Raw genomic sequence first — 6000 nt, forward strand, 5'->3', positions numbered from 1 at the left:
AATACAGGCAGGGTTTTCTTAGTTTTCGGGATTTGTTTGGCATAGATTTTAGAGGCGTAATTGAGGGGATAGGACAGGGTGTCTCTGTTAATCTATTTGGCAATTTGGATACTGCGTAAATAAAATTAATATTTTGGTAGGATTTTGGGGTTTTGTTAGTTTAATTATTTATGAATTTGTGTGCCTGCAGCTGTAGTGTCTCTGCTGCAAGTCTCAGTATCCATTCATGTTTGTGTGCGTCAGGCAGTCCACTCGTGTACCAGCGAGTCCCCCCTGCAAGCGGCCGCAGAGCCGCTCCTTCGCTCTCCTGGGAATTCGGGGAGCGGCACACAGCTCTGCGACGAAGCCTTGATCTTGGTCACTTGAAGGTGGCACCAGGGAGCCTCAGGAGCGGCCGAGGAGTTGCTGTAAGTCGGGGAACTACTAGTGAGGGGGACCAGGGTCCACTCGAGTTTTGGGAACGCCACCTCACCTCGCCTGCTCTTCAGCCAGGCAGACCCTGCCAGGAGGGCGTGGGCGAAGCGTGCGGCCCGAGGAGCCCGGCGTTCTCAGGAGAATAATGGTGAGCAGAGAATTGCTCAGTTGTGGCTGCTGTGCGGCTGAGACCGTGCAGTGATGTTTGGGGTTCTCGATTGTAGCTGAGCACGGGACCACAGCCCGGTGACCATAGGACATTCCCCGCTGGCGAGGCAGCCTCCATTGCCAGGCGACATGGATTCTCATCCCCAGATCCTGAGAGATAAGTGGAGTGCTAAGGCCCACAGAGGGGGTGAAAGCGGGGTGCTGGGAGGGCATTTTGAATGAGCTTTGGGGGTCGGGATGTGCAAGAAGTGTCCCCTTAGATCAGCTAAAGGGAAAGTGTCTGTTTTGATCACAGTGCTGAGGTGCTCAGGGCAGAGCAGTTCCGATGAGTGTCCTGTCACTTGTCTCTGGTGCACTCTGTGTTCTTTGGGTCTCTCAGCTCTTTCTTCTCCTCAAAAGCTCTCTCTCCCTGTCCTGTGTCACGGGTGTCTGCACGTATTTGTCCCACAACTGCTCTGCCCTGCTGCATAGCCTGTAATAGCACAAGTCCTGGGGACTTGAAATTTGTCATTTGCAGGGTGTAGTTGGGCTCTAGATTGTATGGGGAGATTGACATAACGTGTTTGGTGATGCTAAGTTGTCCTGCAGCCGTTTGATACTAGTCCTAACTTCCTTTCAGATGCTGACAACTCCAATCAGTGGCAGAGAGCCCCAGTCCTGGGTGAGGGTGTTGCCATGATCAGGTCAGTCATTGTTTGCATTTGCAGGGGCAGCCTAAAGGGTGACTGTGTTACAGCAGTGTTCTTTGCCTTTATTTTTAGGAGGTCCAGGCAGATAGCAGCAGTCAAGGCCCTGTGTGCCAGGTGAGCAGTGGACCAAAGCAGTTGTTTTTGCTCAGCTTTTAGTTTTTGGTGGAACTGTAAGCATCCACTGTTGTTTGTGTGCTTTAGGGAATCCACTCAGTGTACTTATACCTCTGTCTCCAACTGGCTGATGGACCAGTTTTCATGCACGTGTGGTCTTGCCAGAAGCATTACAGGACCCTGTGACAGAGCCTTCCAATTTTGCATTTCAAGGTCCCCTCCTGGTAACCCACAGGAATGGGCAAGGAGTTGTGGTGAGGCAGGGAAGAGGAGCGAGGGTACCCTCAAGTTGCAGCAATGCCATGTCACCTTGTCTGCCCTTAACCTAGGTGTGCCTTGAGATGACGGTGTCAGAATCCAAGCGCGCCTGAGGTGTGTGGCCCAAGACTTCTTGGGAGACGGTGAGTAGCAGAATTGTCAGGTTCTGGCCCATGTGCTGTTAAGGTAGTGCGCTGACGTTTGGTTTTCTTTCTCTTGGCAGAGCAAGAGATAACAGCCTGGTGACAACTGGAACTTCCCAGACAGGCAGGAGGCCTCGTTCTGCACCTGATGGGGATTTGCATCCCCAGATATGTGCAAGATAAGTGGAGAGCTACAACCCACAGAGGGGATGGAAGAGGTGCCGGGTTGGGACTCCCCAGGAGGGGTTTTTGAGTCAGTTTTGGAGATGGGGATGTCCAAGAAGTGTCCCCTCAGATCAGCTAAAGGGAAAGTGTCTGTTTTGGTCACAGTGCTGAGGTGCTCAGGGCAGAGCAGTTCTGGTGTGTGTCCTGTCACTTGTCTCTGGTGCACTCTGTGTTCTTTGGGTCTCTCGGTCCTTTCTTCTCCTCAAAAGCTCTCTCTCCCTGTCCTGTGTCACGGGTGTCTGCACGTATTTGTCCCACAACTGCTCTGCCCTGCTGCATAGCCTGTAATAGCACAAGTCCTGGGGACTTGAAATTTGTCATTTGCAGGGTGTAGTTGGGCTCTAGATTGTATTAGGAGATTGCCTTAATATGTTTGGTGATGCTAAGTTGTCCTGCAGCCATTTGATACTAGTCCTAACTTCCTTTCAAGATGCTGACGACTCCAATCAGTGGCAGAGAGCCCCAGTCCTGGGTGAGGGTGTTGCCATGATCAGGTCAGTCGTTGTTTGCATTTGCAGGGGCAGCCTAAAGGGTGACTGTGTTACAGCAGTGTTCTTTGCCTTTAGTTTTAGGAGGTCCAGACAGTTAGCAGCAGTCAACGCCAAGTGTCCAAGGTGAGCAGTGGACAGAAACAGTTGGTTTTGCTCAGGTCTCAATTTTTGGTGCAATTCTAAGCATTTATTCTAGATTTTGTGCTTTAGGGAATCAACTCCGAGTGCGCATACCTCCGTTACCAACTGGCTGATGGACCAGGTTTCATGCCCTTGTGAGCTCGCTGGAAGCATTACAGGACCCTGTGATGGAGCCTTCCAATCCTGCATTTCAAGGTCCCATCCTGGTAGCCCTGAGGGAATGGCCAAGGTGTTGCGGTGAGTCGGGGAGGAATCAAATTCCACTCGTGTTTCAGCAATGCCATGTTGCCTTGTCTCCACTTAACCCAGGTGTCCCCTGCGATGACGGTGTCAGAATCCAAGCACGCCCAAAGCGTGAGGGCCAAGAACCCGGGCATTCTGAGGAGGATGGTGAGTAGCAGATTTACCAGGTTTTGGCTGATGTGCTGTTCAGATTGTGCACTGATGTTTAGTTTTCTTTCCCTTGGCAGACCAAGAGGTGACAGCTGGAACTTACCAGACAGGGAGATGGCGTTCTTCTGCACCCAACAGGGATTTGCATCCCCAGATATGTGCAAGATAAGTGGAGGGTTATGACCCACAGAGGGGCGTGATAAGCGAGGTGCAAGGTTGGGACTCCCCAGGAGGGGTTTTTCAGTCAGTTTGGAATTGGGGACGTCCAAGAAGTGTCTCCTTAGACCATCTAAAGGCGAAAAGTGTCTGTTTTGACCTTAGTGCTGAGGCATGCAGGGCAGAGCAGTTCCGATGAGTGTCCTGTCACATGTCTCTGGTGCACTCTGTGTTCTTTGGGTCTCTCGGTCCTTGCAGATATTCTTCTCATCAAGAGCTCTCTCTCCCTGTCCTGTCCCCTGGTTTGTCACATCCTGTCCTGTGTCACGGGTGTCTGCACGTATTTGTCCCACAACTGCTCTGCCCTGCTGCATAGCCTGTAATAGCACAAGTCCTGGGGACTTGAAATTTGTCATTTGCAGGGTGTAGTTGGGCTCTAGATTGTATTAGGAGATTGCCTTAATATGTTTGGTGCTGTTAAGTTGTCCTGCAGCTGTTTGACACTAGTCCTAACTTCTTTCAGATGCAGACAGTTCAGGTCAGTGGCAGAGGGCCCCATTGTTGCGTGAGGATTTTCCCATGATCAGGTCAGTCATTGTTTGCATTTGCAGGGGCAGCCTGAATGGTGACCATGTTACAGCAGTGTTCTTTGCCTTTATTTTTAGGTGGTCCAGGCAGATAGCAGCAGTCAAGGCCAAGTGTGCCAGGTGAGCAATGGACCAAAGGAGTTTTTTGCTCAGCTTTTAGTTTTTGGTGGAACTGTAAGCATCCACTGTTGTTTGTGTGCTTTAGGGAATCCACTCAGAGTACTTATACCTCTGTCTCCAACTGGCTGATGGACCAGTTTTCATGCACGTGTGGTCTTGCCAGAAGCATTACAGGACCCTGTGACAGAGCTTTCCAATTTTGCATTTCAAGGACCCTTCCTGGTAACCCACAGGAATGGGCAAGGAGTTGTGGTGAGGCAGGGAAGAGGAGCGAGGGTACCCTCAAGTTGCAGCAATGCCATGTCACCTTGTCTGCCCTTAACCTAGGTGTGCCTTGAGATGACGGTGTCAGAATCCAAGCGCGCCTGAGGTGTGTGGCCCAAGACTTCTTGGGAGACGGTGAGTAGCAGAATTGTCAGGTTCTGGCCCATGTGCTGTTAAGGTAGTGCGCTGACGTTTGGTTTTCTTTCTCTTGGCAGAGCAAGAGATAACAGCCTGATGACAACTGGAACTTCCCAGACAGGCAGGAGGCCTCGTTCTGCACCTGATGGGGATTTGCATCCCCAGATATGTGCAAGGTAAGTGGAGAGCTACAACCCACAGAGGGGATGGAGGAGGTGCCGGGTTGGGACTCCCCAGGAGGGGTTTTTTGAGTCAGTTTTGGAGATGGGGATGTCCAAGAAGTGTCCCCTTAGATCAGCTAAAGGGAAAGTGTCTGTTTTGATCACAGTGCTGAGGTGCTCAGGGCAGAGCAGTTCTGGTGTGTGTCCTGTCACTTGTCTCTGGTGCACTCTGTGTTCTTTGGGTCTCTCGGTCCTTTCTTCTCCTCAAAAGCTCTCTCTCCCTGTCCTGTGTCACGGGTGTCTGCACGTATTTGTCCCACAACTGCTCTGCCCTGCTGCATAGCCTGTAATAGCACAAGTCCTGGGGACTTGAAATTTGTCATTTGCAGGGTGTAGTTGGGCTCTAGATTGTATTAGGAGATTGCCTTAATATGTTTGGTGCTGTTAAGTTGTCCTGCAGCCGTTTGACACTAGTCCTAACTTCCTTTCAGATGCAGACAGTTCAGGTCAGTGGCAGAGGGCCCCATTGTTGCGTGAGGATTTTCCCTTGAGCAGGTCAGTCATTGTTTGCATTTGCAGGGGCAGCCTGAATGGTGACCATGTTACAGCAGTGTTCTTTGCCTTTATTTTTAGGAGGTCCCGGCAGTTAGCAGCAGTCAAGGCCCTGTGTGCCAGGTGAGCAGTGGACAGAAGCAGTTGTTCTTGCTCAGGTTTCAGGTTTTGGTGCAATTGTAAGCATCCATTGTTGTTTGTGTGCTTTAGGGAATCCACTCAGCATATGCCAAGCCCCTGTCACCAACAGCTGATGGCCTGGATTTCCTGTGCTTGTGAGCTCTCGGGAAGTATTGCAGGACTCTGAGATGAAGCCTTGAAATTTTGTATTTTAAGATTGCATCAGAGTTGCCTTTGGCAATGGCTGAGGAGTTGTGGTGAGACGCCGAGGTAGGGAGGGGGAGCCAAGGTCCACTTAGTTTTCAGCAATGCCGAGTCTCTTTGTCTCTTCTTAACCCAGGCAGACCCTGCGATGACGGTGGCAGCCTCTGAGCCTGGCCAAAATGTGCGGCCCGAGCATTCTCAGGAGAATGGTGAGTAGCAGGATTGCTGGGTTTTGTCCATTGTGCAGCTAAGATCATGCAGTGATGTTTGGGGTTCTCGATTGTAGCTGAGCACGGGACCACAGCCCGGTGACCATAGGACATTCCCCGCAGGCGAGGCAGCCTCCATTGCCAGGCGACGTGGATTCTCATCCCCAGATGCCAGAGAGATAAGTGGAGGGCTAAGGCCCACAGAGGGGGTGAAAGCGGGGTGCTGGGAGGGCCTTTAGGATCAGCTTTGGGGGCAGGGATGTGCAAGAAGTGTCCCCTTAGGCCAGCTAAAGGAAAAGTGACTGTTTTGATCACAGTGCTGAGGTGCTCAGGGCAGAGCAGTTCTGGTGTGTGTCCTGTCACTTGTCTCTGGTGCACTCTGTGTTCTTTGGGTCTCTCGGTCCTTTCTTCTCCTCAAAAGCTCTCTCTCCCTGTCCTGTGTCACGGGTGTCT

At 51.4% G+C, this 6000-nt stretch overlaps 1 protein-coding gene across 33 annotated transcripts in view; it reads left to right on the forward strand.

Annotated features, from left to right (window-relative positions):
- The window catches only part of LOC146767243 (uncharacterized), a 494975-nt gene extending 489247 nt beyond the window's left edge, over nt 1-5728 (forward strand). For 11 of the 33 annotated variants that reach the window (XM_085579762.1, XM_085579759.1, XM_085579773.1 and 8 more), the window contains one exon: nt 2953-3101. The gene's annotated coding sequence lies outside the window, so the exon portion shown is untranslated. The other 22 variants (XR_014955355.1, XR_014955354.1, XR_014955369.1 and 19 more) reach the window with 22 other exon arrangements.
- The last annotated feature ends 272 nt before the right edge of the window (nt 5729-6000 follow it).

The sequence above is a fragment of the Lonchura striata genome, chromosome 5 (assembly GCF_050655825.1).
Source record: "Lonchura striata isolate lonStrDom1 chromosome 5, ASM5065582v1, whole genome shotgun sequence".
NCBI lineage: Eukaryota > Metazoa > Chordata > Aves > Passeriformes > Estrildidae > Lonchura > Lonchura striata.